This window comes from Equus caballus, chromosome 10, assembly GCF_041296265.1.
Source record: "Equus caballus isolate H_3958 breed thoroughbred chromosome 10, TB-T2T, whole genome shotgun sequence".
Taxonomy (NCBI): domain Eukaryota; kingdom Metazoa; phylum Chordata; class Mammalia; order Perissodactyla; family Equidae; genus Equus; species Equus caballus.
The window spans coordinates 80,682,072-80,698,584 of NC_091693.1; the positions used below are offsets into that span (position 1 = coordinate 80,682,072).

Genomic DNA, 16,513 nt, shown 5'->3' on the forward strand with positions numbered 1-16,513 from the left:
CAGACACTGCTCTAAGAATAGGCATAAATATGAAAAACAAGGCTCTTGTCCTTATAGAGTTTACATAGAAGGGGAGACATATGATAAACAAATAACAAATGAACGAAACAAGAAATGTCAAATAGGGTATTCGTTTTCTATTGCCACTGTAACAAATTACAATAAACCCAGTGACCTAAAACAACACAAATTTATTATCTTGTAGTTATGGAGGTCAGAAGTCTGAAACAGATTTCACTAGGTTGAAATCAAGTGGTCAGCAGGGCTGTGCTGGGGATTCTGGAAAATCTAGGGGAGAATCCATTTCCTTGCCTTTTCCAGCTTCTAGACACCTCCTCCATTCTTGGGTTTGTGGCCCCTATCTCCATCTTCAAAGAGCAACACTCCAACTTTTGCTCCCATCATCATATCTCCTTCTCTGACACTAATGCTCTTGCTACTCTCTTATAGGATCCTTGTGATTCTATGGGGCCCACCTGTTTAATCCAGGCTAATCTCCTCACCTTAAGATTCTTAATTTAATCACACATAAAGTCTCTTTTGCCTTGTAAGATAACATATTCACATGTCTGGGGATGAGGATGTGGACACTTTTGGAGGGCTATTATTCAGCCTACCATAGGTAGTGATAAATGAGATGCAGAGAACTCATACTGATGGTGCTGGGACGAGCAGCTGACTTACTCCTTTAGGTGGTTAAAGTCTCTCTGAACAGGGATATTTAAGCTGAGATCCTCATGATCCAAAGGAACCAAACCTGAGAAGATCAGGGAGTCAGCACTTCAGATAGAATGAAGAGCTAGAAACAAGTTTGGCTGTGCAAGGAAAATAAAGGCTGGTGTGCTGGGCCTTAGTTCCCTACTAGAAAACTGATATGACTAGATGTGGGAGAGGTAATCTGAAGCCAAATTATGTAGGATTCAGTAAACTAGGGTAAGCAAACAGATAAGGGTCTTGGCATCTGGTACCTTCCCTAACCATATTTCAAGAGAGGAATGATAAGCACTGAAAGGTAAACTTTACATAATTGATCAGGTTTAAAAGGATGTGTTAGGAAACCTGATGCAGCATAGCAACTGGAAATCAAGGCCATTGGTGGTACAGATTTGAGACAAGGAAATTTAATTTGTTGTGGCAAAGAGGCGATCTATTTATCCAGTTCTTTACAGTGATAGAATGTGTAGAATCTATACTAAATCATCTGCACTGGAGGGTCAGTTAAGAAAGAGGAGATTGACTTTAGAGATGCACACCCTGGCAATCTATGTCCTCATCAGGAAGCAGCTCTGAAGGAAAGTTCCATTGTGAGGCCTAACTGGTAAGTATGGTTATTTTCACTGAAGAAAAGGACTTCCAGTCAAATGGATTCTTCAAAGGGGAAGATGTTTAATAGGTGAAAATTGCATTAAAATAGGGACATATCACCATGGCTGAAGCACAGTTTATTTTTCAAAGTCTCAATCCTTTCTAAAATGGCAGCCTGCTCTCTTTCTTAGGGAAATGGGAAATGAATTTAGGAACCTGGGATTAGCTCCTTTTTGGTATTCAGAGGGCTCTGTATGGGAGACTGAATGTGGTTAGGATTGAGAAGGTAATCATCCTTTATTCTTTTAATAAAAAATTAAGGACTATCTGCTTAAAAGAGAATTGGGGAGATAAGTGCAGGCTACTTTCAAATACTAAAATGTTGGGAAGAAAATGTGTATTCTTAGCTCCTTGTTGCTGTGGCAGATCAGAACTTGCCACTCTAAATATGTCTCTTTGGCTTGATTATTTTTAAGAACAAAAGACTCTGAAAGAAATTTTGACCTTCCCCTTAACTGCCTAAAAGAACTTAAGTTAGGAGACCTATTCCAGGAAGGAGCTAATACCATAAGATAGCTATAGTATAACATAAAATAGGTGTGATAGAAAGGCACCAGCAAGCCTATTTTTATCAAAGTTCTGTCTCTTGGGTCACATTGTCTATAGATGGCCTAGCAGAAACTCGTTTAACAAACATCTGCATTTCCATATCCATGTGAATTGTCTTCCTCCCCTCTGAAGTCCCAAACCACTACTTCCACCATCCTCCCTTGTCTTTGGCTGAAGATGGTGTTTAAGGTGGCAGCTTTGACCTTTCTGGTGATTTACTCAGTTTTCCTGGGTTTCTACCATGAATACACGTTATAAAACTTTATTTGATTTTCTCCAGTTATTCTGTCCCATGTCAACTTAATTCTTAGACCAGCCATAAGGACCTAGAGGGTAGAGGAATTGTCTCCTCGACAATACTCTCATATCTTATAAAAGTTTATCCTCTTGAAATTCCTGTGATCTAGCTATACCTTTACTCTTCCACATTGTCATCTATTGATTACATTTACAGATGGTCATTAAAACTTAGAATATAGCTTGAAGTCTTCCTTTTAAACTCATATCCTGCCATATTTCCTGCCTGTCATCACTGTCTATGTGGATCACAACATCCTTGGTCTCAACTCTAGAGATCTTTACTTTTTTCTACTTCAGCCACTATTGCCTCTGGTTATGTCATGAAACTTGTCACCTAGAACTATTCCATTATGAAATCTTAAACTCTGCTATCACTCTGATCACCACTTTTATTTTTCTGGTAATTTCATTCATTCTCTCCACATCCATTCTCTAATTTTATTAAGACCTCATTTTTCCTTTTAATTTTCGTAATTAGATAGTGCCTTCCTTATATACCTCTCTTCTATTTTTTTCTATACTATGTAATCTAGATTGGACCTCCATCAGTCTCTGGTCAATTGCTTCAACTTATTTATTCCTTAGTCTTTCTGAAATAACTACCTGGCAAAACTTCAGTCTTGGGTAAATCTAACTGCCTACAAAGTTGACATCTCTATCAGTCAAGGATTACATTTGAATGCATGCAATAGATAAATTACAATGACTTAACCAAATAAGATGTTTATTGCTTTAAACAGTAAATCTAGAGGTTGACAGTCCAGAGCTGGTACCATAGCTCTGCTATGTCATTAGTATTCTGAGCTGTTTCTATCTTTCTGCTCCACCATCCTTATCATTTGGCTGTAATACTCATGGTCATCTCATGATTGTTTCAAGGCCAAAAGCAGTTTGTCATCCTCAGCCTCACATCCAAAGAACAGGCAGGTCAAAAGAAAAGAAGTAACAAGAAGAAAAGTGGCAATGCCTATATTAGGAAAGCAAAACTGTTTCAGAAATGTCTCAGCAGACTTCTCTGTCATTGGCTAGAGCCACCAGTTCTAGCTATAAGAGAGGCTGTGAATATATAAGCTGGACACATTGCTGCTCTGAATAAAATTGCATTTTGCAAGTAAGGAAAAGGAGAATAAATATTGGAGAGATTGCTACCAGTATCTGCCAGAGCATCATTATAAATTAAGTTTTCCATGTTAAGTCCACAAGTAATCCTCATAAGGACACTAGTCCTACTGGATTAGAGCCCCACTCTCATGACCTCATTTATCCTTGTTGGCATCTTTAAAGGTCCTGTCTCCAAATATTGTCACATTGAAGGTTATGGCCTCAACATATGAATTTTGAGGGGTAAACAATTCAATCCATAACCCTCTTCCCTTACCTACAAAAGGTATGTCAAACCCTCACCTCTCTTCATCAATCAGCTACACACCACTTCTTCCCTCACTCTAAAAAATATACCCTGCCTTCACTCTAACTCACAGAGAAAATAGGCACTATAAGATAAGAACCTCTTCATCTTTCTTCCCTTTCCTTTTCACCTGAAGATTTACCTTCAACTGCTTTCTCACAGCCACTGTTTCCTCCCATGTAAAGCTAGGTGGGTAGCAATAGCAGTAGCAGCTAAAAATTTCAGAGTTGAAACACTTGTGTAGAATGAACAGTGTCTTCTGAGGCAGTGAGACTAGAATGATGTCAAATAACCACAATAAATTATTTTCTCAAGGTCTGTAGAATTTTTCAGCAGAGTGTAGGAACTTAAACCTTTCCTGATGAAGGGAGTGTTTTGTCACTATTTTCAAAATAGTGGTGACATTTCATATGTTTCTCCTTCAGAAAAATGGCAAAAATCTTTAAAATTTTATCAGATATATGATTGTCCATCAATATTTGAATGACATCACAATGACATCTAGTGGTTGCAGAAATTTCTTTTATCTCAAGGAAGTACATTTTTAAGTATAGAAAGATCTTTCTAAGCTGGAAATAAGAAAGGAGAATAAGTCATTGTAATGTAGACATTATCTTTCCAATTTCTTTTGTTTTTGAAACTGACTCCCACCCACACACATCTATTCCATTCCAAACAGAAGCAGAAAGGATGCAGAAAACTTTGGCACCTGATCAAAAGTGGCATATTGCTGTCCAGCATGGCAGTTCATGGAATCCCTCTAGAGTGTGCAGAACTGAGCAGGTAGATCCAAAATTGTTGATAAATATCCTATAGAATGACTTTCAGGGAAGAAACTAAGATCTGCATCCATATGATCTAGATAATTCCAATAAGAGAACCAGTTGAAGGTCATCTTTTATGTCTTTGCTTTACATAAAAAATAAACAAGAAAATGTCTGCAATGGTAGAGGATGGTGTGAGTGGTGGATGCGGTGGTGTGCAACATGAGATATTAACTTCTGGGAATATAGCATTTTCCAAATAAGAAAACATGGTAAGCATTCACAGAACATTTCTATCAGTAAAAGGCAGTGTACTTTTTATCACTCTGAAGAAATATGTGCTTTAAGTTGTTAAATAACTAATAAATTTAAATTCTATAAAAGAAAATTACATTAAGTTTTTTGTTTAACTTTTTGAAGAAATTGCATACTAAGAAAATTATCTTTTGTTCTTTATGACCTTTTACTTTTTACAGCATGGTGAACAATATATAGAACAGATTCTTTTATTTATTTATTTATTTTTTTGATTTGCCCTGAGCTGACATCAGTTGCCAGTCTTCCTCTTTTTTACTTGAGGAAGATTAGCCTTCAGCTAACATCTGTTCCAGTCTTCCTCCATTTGTCTGTGGGATGCCTCCACAGCATGGCTGATGAGTGGAGTAGTTCCATGCTGGGGATCCTGACTCATGAATCTTGTGACAGCAAAGTGGAGCATGCAGAACTTTAACCACTGAGCCATGGGGCCAGTCCAAGAACAGATTCTTAACCTACCAACATCTATTCAATCTCAAAAACTTTGACCAAAATGCTATGAGAAATATTCTCTAAACTTTGATGTCCTTTTGAAATAAATACTTTATTTTGTGAAGTTTATCCTGAAGACCTCACACAGATACACTAAGTTTCATTTAGTTTATCATTTTAGAAGGGCAAGAGGCTGAGTCAGTCATGACATATTTGAATGTGTGGTTATAAAAAGTCTAGATGAAGTTTTAGACCACTAAAACATTTTATTCATCTAGTATAATATGCTAATTACTGCTCATTTTTTCCACTTGAACTTAGCGATTTGGAACTTCACAGAACAAGTAATTGAATCCTTTCCCACAATTCCAAAACATGTTTGAAGGATTGACTTGGACATGTGAATGTATGTACATCTGTGAACAAAAAGTAACTTGTGGGAAAGAGAAGTAAGACCACGCAGGTCAACTCAATTCTCAGTTCCCTACTTTGTGGTAAATTCTTTAGCTTCAGCTGGAGGCTAGACCATTGCTGTCTGGAGACGTGATCGATGCAGATCTGCACACTGTCTGAGGTGTTGTGCTTTGGTATTGAATTCTTGGAAGTGGTTCTTTTCCTTTTCCTTTGTTGGATGATCATTTGTTGGATCACTTGACTGGACGGTGGCTGTGCAACAACATTTATGACTCTGAAGCTCATGCATTTGAGCTCTACAACAAAAGGAAATATGAAGCAGGCTCATGATCAGAGTTTGTAGCCCTCTTCTAAGCCAGGATCTCTGTAGCACTTGATATAGTGGTATGACCAAATTACCTACTCTCGTATTTTCTTTGTTTATTTCCTGGATCTGCTTATTAATATTAGAGATCCAAGAGAGGTTTGTAGAGATGTGACAATACCTGTACATCCTCGAGAGGTCAGTACTATGTCTAACGTGGCTGTATTTTGAACCCTTCTTGTTCAATTTCATGAACATCTTAGGCAAGGAGTTTTATGGCTTATAGATATTATATACTTCTGGTTTTCTCATAGCATGTAGGATCCTCCTCACTCTTGGAGTCTTCCATAGAGAATAATAAAGAGAGGCTTGGGGCAGAAGAGAGTAGTCTGAAATTCCTCTTTAGGGGTGAAAAATTTTGGACTCCAAGTGAGGCATAGTTTTTTCCTTCTATAGTTAAATTATCTAAGGTTTTCTCTCTCCTCCTCCTCCTCCTTCTTCTCTTTCTCCCTCTACCTGCACGCCCTAGCCACCCTCCTCCCCACCCCGTTCAGAAGAGCCAAGAGCCAAACTGACTTTTATCCTGAAGACAGACATCAGTTTATTGATATAAAAAATCTCTATCTGATTTAAGAGTAGCCAATAGGCTTTTTGCTTGCTTGTTTGTCGTGTTTGGCTTTGTTTTGAGGAAGATTGGCCCTGAGCTAACATCCACTGCCAATCCTCCTCTTTTTGCTGAGGAAGATTGGCCCTGAGTTAGCATCCGTGCCCATCTTCCTCTGCTTTATATGTGGGATGCCTACCACAGCATGGCTTGATAAACTGTGCATAGGTCCACATCTGGGATCCAAATCAGTGAACCCGGGCCGCTGAAGTTGCGTGTGTGAACTTAACCACTAGCCACTGGGCCGGCCTACCAATAGGCTTTTAAGCTGGACATTATATCACTAGTCATTAAGGACCATGATCTCACTTTAGCCAAAATACCCTTGTGAAGTTTTCAAATAGTATCGTGATGTTTTGTTACCACACAATGTGTGGTACTGCACCAGACTATCCCTTTTTTGTTGTAGAGATTGCCAAATGTAAAGCAAAAGAGCTTGATATTGAGTCTAGGTAGTATTCTTTGTTTGTAAGGTCTGTAAAAGTGAGACAGCCACCAAATGTGCATCATCTTTTCCTTAGTTCTTCCCCAGTATCATTTCTGTGAGGGTTGGTTACCAAATCCAACTCAAAAAAAATCAAGTTTTCTTGGAGACAAAGTCCCTTTCTGTCAAACTATAACATGAAAGAGGGTTTTAGATTTTTTTTTGAACTGTTGTGACAACTTTCCTCTAAAATGTCACTTGGTACAAATACCCAGAAAATTATCTCACATATTACAAGGAATTGATATTAGAGGAGTGCCACCCAGCTTCCTTTAATACCAGTTTCTTATAATACATGAGGAAATTTCCATCCTTAGTCACTGCTTGGTATTAGTCCATTACCTGTCTACAGTGTGCAAATAACTTGGATAAAATATGCAATCAAACCAAGGAGTAGCTAAGGATGCAAAAATCAATGTTAAACACAGGGACTTTGTAAGTATTATAGTTACATGTTAATCTAGTACAGATATCATAGTTAGATGTTAGTTCTGTTAATAGCTTAGAAACTTAAACTAGCAAGGAGGGAAGGAAAAACAACAAACTAGGAAAATGGAAATGGAAAAGTTGCAAGCAAATTAAAGTGTGATGATCTGTGGTTGTGGTCACTTGAATTGTAATCTGTGGGTCTTGGGTGGAAGGTGTTTTGTCCTACTGTTGTCCACTAGATCCCAGACCTTTGTTAGATACGACCACCTCCTAAAAATTGTTTCTTTCTGGAGAATTCCTAAGAGTTCTCACTTTTAAATCTCCCAATGGGAGAGCACTCCAGGTATCAGAGGGTAAAATATGGTGTCTTTTTTCAGCAGAGAGACATGAATCAAGAATCCATACACCAGACCTTGCAAGAGGTCAAAAATATCTGACTGGTTCCTTTCAAACATAATTTTAAAGCATTTTTGTCTTCCAAAAAATGAAGTCTCCAGGTTATAGATCATTTAGAGGTTGCTTGGGAGAATGTCAAAGAAAGACAGCTTAAACCTACTGGAAATAAAACTGAGTATATTCCATGACTTCTTTGTAGTACTTTGACTTGTTGAACTGAAGTTAAATAGCATCCAAAATTAGAGAACAAATGCTCAAATGCATGAGGTGAGCTATAATTACTTTATATGGACAGAATCAATAATTCTGCCTTTCTAGCAACACTGGAGGGTATAAGCATCTAGATTATGGGGATCAGAGCTTGAACGTTTAGCCAAAGAATCCCAAGAGTGTCAGGTAGTTCAGCCAGTTAGATATTTTTAAAAATCAACTTTAATGAGGTAAAATTTACATGCAATTTGAGCAAAATATACATTTCACATTTGGTAATGTGTGATCTTGTCTGCAAAAAAATGCTATGTGAATGCAGAAAACTGCATGTGACAAAACCACATAGGAATACACAAAATATACATGTGGATGCTTCAGATATCGTCCACGTACCTTATTTCACTGTGTGTTTTATGAACCACATCCGTCTATATCTAGGGTTATAACTTCGAGTCCAATTCCAGATAACTGTCATTCTACTACCACGCGATACCTCACAAGCTTCAACCTTTCAGATGCCCACTTCCACAAGAAGACTTCAGGTCTTTTTCCAAGGTAAAGTGCCATATTTATTGTAATACTATGTATCTTTTTTAACAATTTGAAAAATGCTACCATTTTTATTAGGTTTCTTCTTTTTTTAAGGACTTTACTTCTTAAGGCAATTTCATTTACAATAAAATTGAGCAGACAGTACAGAGATTTCCCATACACCTCCTCCTCCACACATACAGAGCCTCCCCAATTATCAAAATCATTCATCAAATTAGTACTTTTTTTTTCTACCAAGGATGAACCTACCTACATTGACACATCATAATTACCCAAAGTCCATAGTTTACCTAAAGATTTACTCTTGGTATTGTACATTCAATCGGTTTGGACAAATGTACAATGATGTGAATCCATCGTTACCGTATTTTACCATTTTCACTGCCCTAAAAGTCCTCCATACTCTGCCTGTTCATCTCTCCCCTGCCTCAAACACTGATCTTTTTATTGTTTCCATAGTTTTGCCTTTTCCAGAATGTCATATAGTTGAAATCATAGAGTATTTAGCCTTCTCGGATTGGCTTCTTTAAATTTGTAATACGCACTTCAATTTCCACCATGTCTTTTCATGGCTCGATAGCTCATTTCTTTTCAGTGCTGAATAAAATATTCCATTGTCTTGATGCACCACAGTTTATTTATCTTCTCACCTCCTGAAAGACATCTTGGTTGCTCCCAAGTTTTGGCAATTATGAATAAAGCTCTTCTAAATACCCCTGTGCAGGTTTTTGTGTGGACACAAGTTTGCAACTCCTTTGGATAAATACCAAGAAACATGAATCCTGGGTTGTATGGTAAGAGTTTGTTGAATTTTGCAAGAAACTGCCGAACTGTCTTCCAAAGTGGCTGTACCATTTTGCATTTTCACTAGCCACAAATGCGAGTTCCTGTCACTCCACAGCCCCGAAAACATTTGGTGTGTCATTGTTCTTGATTTTGGCCATTCTGATAGGTTTATAATGGTATCTCACTGTTGTTTTAATTTGCATTTCCCTGATGACATATGATGTGGAGCATCTTTTCATATACTTGTCATCTGTATATCTTCTTTGGGGAAGTGTCTGTTAAAGTCTTTGGTCCATTTTTCAATTGGGTTTTTTGTTTTCTTATTATTGAAATTTCAGAGTTCTATTCTGGATAACAGTCCTTTATCAGATGTGTTTTTTGCAAATATTTTCTCTCAGTCTGTGGCTTGTCTTTTCATTCTCTTAATATTGTCATTCACAGAACAGAAGTTTTTAATTTTAACAAAGTCCAGTTTATCAATTATTTCTTTCATGAATTGTGCCTTTAAATGTCATATCTAAAAAGCCACTGCCGTGCCCAAGATCATCTTGTTTTTCTCCTGTGTTATTTTCTAGGAATTTTATAGTTTTGCATTTTACATTTAGGTCTATGATCCATTTTGAGTTCATTTTTGTGAAGGGTCTTAAATCTGTGTCTGTATTCATCTTTTTTGCATGTGGATGTCCAGTTGTTCAAGCACCATTTGTTGAAGAGACTATCTTTGCTCCATTGTATTGTCTTTGTTCCATTCTCAAAAATCAGTTGACTATATCTATGTGGGTCTATTTCTGGACTCCCTATTCTGTTCCATTGATTTGTCTATTGTTTCACCAGTACCACACTCTCCTGATTACTGTAGCTTTAGAGTAAGACTTGAAGTTGGGTAGCATCAGTCCTCCAACTTTGTTTTTCTCCTTCAAGATTGTTTTGGCTCTTCTGGATCTTTTGCCTCTCCATATATACTTTAGAATCAGTTTGTCGGTATCCACAAAACTTGCTGGGATTTTGATTGTGATTGCATAAGATCTATATAAGTGTTTCTTTTTTAAATATGTAACTAACACAGTTTTTGAGTAACGTGCCACTGGCCCTATTTTTACCCATAAACCCTCTGTTTTTGTTGAACAATTTTCTATGATGAGGATTTTTAAGAATACGTATATATGTTATAGCAGAACTGACTGTATACATGATGGATAGACTTTATTGAAATCTACAAGCTTATTTTCCATGAAGCTATCTCTGTTTTCACTATTAAAAGTCAAAAATAAAACTATATTTTTAAATTTATATTCCCTGATAATTTTAAAGGAAGGAAGAGCATAGATCTTTTAAAACCAAGCCATACTGGCATTATCTCACCTTTGTCCTAACAAAGATACCAAATGCTCTAACTAGCAAAATGAACGTCTCACCTCAAGAGAAAGGCTTACTCTTTGGCAACCTAAGATTCTTCAGGAAAATCATGTTTTCCTAAACTATAAAACCAGGCATTATTTCTATATTATTGCCACAAGGCCCTCATTATCAGAGTTAAACTCACTTTCTCACATACCTACATAATGACACATATGTGTCTTCATGTTTATTTCTTAATCAGATGCTAAACCTACTGGAAGAGACCATACCTCCTTTGTAATCAATAAACTACAGGGCATTCTACATGCTGAGGAAAAACGGAGACAGTTTGAATATATTTAAAAATAAATTTGAAAATAATGTCATTTGTTGAATATTTTCCTCTAATTTGGTTGGACATCTGTATTATGCCATGGGATGGCTATAGACATACCCTCACAACTTCAAAGAGATAATATGTTCCCTTAGATTCCTTACAAAATGGTCCAGTGGAGGGCATTATTGGAGAGAAAAGAACTCCCTGGAAGTTGCTATTCAATTTGGGGTGTGGGGCCACACGATCACACGGGAGCACTTGGCCTTGCTGTGTAGAGCAATTGGGAAAATGAGAGAGGCCAATAACTTCACACTGTAATAAGGTACTATTATTCGGGAAAAGAGTGTCTAAAGGCCTCTTTCTCTTCTTAATGTTTCCTCACACTGGTAGAGAAAAATTGCCCTCACTACCACAAAGCACCTTGCTCTTGCCCAATATAGGAACCAATAACTTTGCCTCTGCTTTTTGTAAAATTGGGTACATCGTATTTCTTGATGTGAAATCATTGCATAGTCATTTTAGAAATTTTTGAAAATGCGGGTGAGCAGAAATAGAAAACAAAAACCACTATTATATCTACCACTGATATTACTTATGCCACTATTTTGTATGTATTCTTGTAGTTCACTGTTTATATATACATAGGCATTATTTTATTCAGTTAACATCAAGGGTGCACATGCATCATTCTCATTAACTAGTCTTCAATATCTTTAATGACTACATATTTCATGTATGTTTGTACACTCATGTATTTAACTTGTTTTTTAATGTTGGACATTTAATGTTTTTCTAAGTTTTTTTTCTCCTAAATAATATCCCAATGAATCTCTTTGTTATTATATCTTCTTGCAGGTTAATGATTATTTTCTTAGGATATAGCCCAAGAAATATATAAAAATATCTATTTTCTGCACACTCTTGCCAAATCAGGGTATTATTATTTTTTATTTCCTAATTTGATAAGTAAAAAATAAATATCTTATTTCAATGTGTGTTTCTTTGCTATCCAGTTAGGTTGAATTTTTAAAATGTATTTATTAGTAATTTATATTTCTTCCTTTGTAGGTTTATTGTGTGCCAGATGATTTTTACAGGGGTCTAAGAGTTCCCCAGAGTACATGGAAAACAATCCTGAAAAAGCCCGTCTATAGATCCCCTAAACAGTTTTGCTCTCTTGCCAAGGAGAACAAGAAGTATTCTCCTTTTGATACATTTTCTTCATGCCTCCATGCCTTTGTCCATGTTTGTCCTTCTGCCTGTGGTAGCCTTCCTCACTTGGGGAAAACTTGTCCTCAAACTCCAAGGTCAGCTCAAGTATCTGTTCTCCCATAGCATTCTGTGGCCTCTGTTATCTCGCTTATCATGGAATGCCTGACATTAGGGTTAGTGACCTTGTGTCTGTATCTGGAATAGATTGTGAGCTGTTTCAAGCAGGGACCACATCTCACTCCTCTCTGTGCCCCCTCCCACCCTTGATTTATTAGCACAGTGTCTTGACCATATCGGGTGTACTGTACATATTAAATTTATATTACAAACAACTGATGAAGGGAAATGTAAGTAAAACTCAACTTGGCATTTTATAACCCTCTTAAGTGAGATGAGCCAGTGCTCACAATAGCAAAGGATGATTTGCCTAGAATATATTTAAACTTTAATTCAGTATTATAATACTGTTTAGGTATGACCCTTTCAAATAAAATATAAAAGACACATGTCTGTGTAATTTACATATTTACACTGTTCGTTGCCCATATCTTTGCTAGACATTGAACACATGGGGCAGGCAGAGTGTTGTTTTGCACGTGGGTCTGACTAAGATTTCCTCCTGGTGAGGCAGCGATGCTTACTGCTTCGGGAAGTGTTTGAACTCTCTTCAGAGCAGTGGGTGTTGGGAGAGGCCAGATGTTGACATCTGTATAGTTGATGTCTTCAATTCATCTAGTGAATGTTTTACAAAACAAGTAAGACCGTATTTTCACTTTAGCTTCCGCACCGCTATCCTACACAAGTCTTCAGACAAGGTCCAGCCAACTGAAATCATTGCCTCAGGGATTGGAGAATTTTTCTTCCTATTTATCCTAAGTATCCTTAGGGAAGCCAAGGAGGTTGTTAAATAGTATAATATTTGGATTTTATGAGATAAACACCTGCTGATTTAACAGTACATAATCTTTTAACCTATTGGGTGATTAGAAGGAGGACCTTCCTCTGGGGCCTGAGTTTGGCATATTGAACACTGACTGTCTCTTTTGCTTCCTGAGTGTTCTGACCCCCGTGTTTTTTTTCTGAATCTGCTAATGTTGGATCACATTTTAAAAAGATGTACAATTGAACCAGTGAAATAAAACAGAGCAATGGCTGAGATTCCTTCATCCTTCAAGGATTTTTCCTGGCTAAACAAAATTTATGAGATTTGGGGATTGTTTCTGCAGACACACACTGGGCCCGATCATATTGGTAAAAAGACTACAAAAGCGTCTCCTTGGTTAAGAAAGGATGTTAATGCTCTCAGGTAAAGTGTCTTTTGAGTGACCCAGACGTTGTCTGAAAGATATGGTAGATGCTCCGCTAGAAACACACTTTTTTTCCTACCTGAACTTTCCTCTACTTTAACGTCTACTCACCAGATCCACGATTCTCACCTTTTCCCTGAGACTTGAAAACTTTCAATGATTTGTTTCTTAAGCATGTCAACTATGCAGGAAAACTGTCAGCACAGAAGTTTTAAGAGAAACTTTATTTTGGATGAGATCTCCTAGGGAAAATGTACAGAGAAAGATCTGAGGACAAAAAATGGAGCTTTGGAGCACATGGCCACTTAAGGGGTGACCAGAAGAAGCAGAAATTGAGACGGAATGGCCAGAAAGTTAGGACAAAAATCAGGTTTAGAGAAACCAAGGAAAGAATTTGAATAAGAAGAAAATAGTATTAATGCTGAGAAATTTGATATTTTTAGTTGATTTTCTGATTTATCCTCTGCTTCAAAATGAAGCTAGTGAGTTGATCAAATAATGAATCTTTATGAGGTTCTAACAAACTGCTTGCTCTGCTTGGAAATGCCAAAGAATCAGATTTTTCCTGAGTTCTTGTAATCTGAACTACTTCTAAGCCCTCGATGATATATATGATAAATATGCAACCCATGTTGTTCCAGACTATAACAACCTGGAGGAGGGTGTGTGGAGATGGATTATTAGAAATGAGCAATATTTCGTTGGCTCGCACTTTCATCTGCTGTTTTGAGACTTGATTCTATTCAAAATATTTCTTATTTATATTGGGGATTATGCTGGGTAACATATATATGCTCTCTAAACAAGTTCTCAACTTCCTCAGGTAGCCATGATCTCTATACCCTCCATCCCCAATACCAATGCTCTTGGAAAATACTGCCTCGGCAGACACTGTTAGCTATGCACTGCCTCTCACTCCCCATGGGGCTGGAGTACAGCTGGTATCCTGTACCCCACGATGCTGCAAGGCCATTCAGGAGTATGTCTTTCTGTTGTCTTAGTACTTTTTTCCCCTGATGGGTATATTTTCAAGGATTGGCTTGAACCTCAACATATTACAAAGTTTTTTTTTTAGAAAAATGGCTTTTTAGCTTTGTTTTCTTTTTTAATTTCCAGTCTCTATCTCCCTAAAACTCACATATCAAATTGAGTTAGAAAGCAAATCTGATTAGTAGACTCCTTGTTGTACTCATTTTCACACAATACCAACCTTGTTTACCAACTCAGTTGTTTTTGTTGGGTCAAGTCTACAAACTTGGCTCTCTCATCCATTAGGATGGACTCTGCCAAGGAGGTTCTTTTGCCCCTCACTCAAATAAACATCTGTCTGGCTTGCCTGAAGTCTGCCAGACCCAGGCATGTCTATCTGAATCTGAGCTGTGCACACCACCTAGGCTCCACCTGGGACCTTCCTCATGTTGACAGTCTCTCCATTACATAGCCATTGTTGTAAACATGGTTCAAACCTCATATCTAAAATAATAGTTTGCCCTACTACTTCAGGTAAGGAAGCATTTTATAAGATGGTTGACTTCTGAGTAAAGCACATTAAAAAAAAACCTTTGGGGATAGGAGTGGCAAGAGAAAGCAGTGAGTTTGTGCCTACTGTCCTGGGTTCATGCAAATTTGCCTAGCCTTCTCAACAGAGGCCTACCAGTTCTGATTCTTTGCTTTGAGGCTCATCTCGATCAATGCCAATCCTATGTACCAGTGTGTTGTCTTCAAAAATTCATTTAAATTTTTTAGATTATGTATGACAAATGTCATTTAGGAAAATATGTGATCCTATTTTTTAATAATTCTTGTTTTGAGGAGAGGTATCATTTCTACTATATTTAGTAGTTCCTCAGATTCTAGAAAAGGTATTTCCATATTTGACTCTCCTTGTCCTCTTCTGCTTCTACTATCTATTAGGCCCTGTGCAAGAACCTATTTGTCATGATACTTAAAAAAGCCCAGGGTTACCTGAGAGGCTGAATAGATACAGATTGGAAAACATTCTGCATCCATCAGAAACCTAGTGATTACCAAGGAGAGCAGACTAAGCATTTCTCAAGTTAACCTGACTTTCTCAGACTATTAGTACAATGCATCAGAAAGTGGCCAAGTTGTCCTCTCAACTTTGTCATTTCTTTCCAGGTACCTGAAATCTGAAGAGTGAAGAGTATGTTCAGGAAGGAACAAGAGAACTCCTTTAGAAATAAGGGGTGGGGGTCTTGCCCCATGGCCGAGTGTTTAAGTTCTTGTGCTCCGCTTTGGCGGCCCAGGGTTTCGCCCATTCAGATCCTGGGCACGGACATGGCACCGCTTGTCAGGCCACGTTGAGGCGGTGTCCCACATGCCACAACTAGAAATAAGGAGTGGAAGGTGGTGGGAAGGAAATAATTAAAAAGAATTTTTTAAATATATGGAAACCAATGTTTTAGTCAGGTAGTTTAAAAAAATGCAATGTAAAACAGCTTTTGGCAAAACCTCTTATTGGGAAAAAGTGCAAAATAGCAAATTTGAGTTTTAAGACACACCCTTGCCCTAATTATGGGGGGCAAAAAGGCTGAATTTAAGAGAATTTGCATAAAGGATAATGATGAAGATGATTGTGATTCTGTTAATGTCACTCTGATCTTTTGGTGTTTTGAGGTATGCTCTCATATATGCATAATAAACATTTTATATTCACCCAGCTTTATATGGAAGTCAGGATATAAAACTTTGAAGCTGACTAGCGAAGTGGCCGTTTTAGTTGCAATATTTTCTCTCTGAACTCTTTGGAAAAGATTTTAATAGATTTTCTTCCAAGATAGGCAAGCACTTGTAGAGGCAAAGCAGAGTGCTGGTATGCAGTTTCAGAATCTGTTGACTACATGTTCCCATGTGTGTTCCAGGAAATTCACATTTGGATTTTAGTACAACTCAGAGTTATGGTAGTGCTATCCAACACTTTTTTGGA

The 16,513-nt window shown here is 37.4% G+C and overlaps 1 long non-coding RNA gene across 1 annotated transcript; it reads left to right on the plus strand.

The window, feature by feature from the left end:
- The first annotated feature begins 8,472 nt into the window (after window positions 1–8,472).
- Window positions 8,473–13,415, plus strand: LOC138915844 (uncharacterized). The gene is made up of 3 exons (XR_011422202.1): window positions 8,473–8,589; window positions 9,311–9,380; window positions 12,116–13,415. It is a non-coding gene; the product is annotated as an uncharacterized lncRNA (long non-coding RNA).
- The last annotated feature ends 3,098 nt before the right edge of the window (window positions 13,416–16,513 follow it).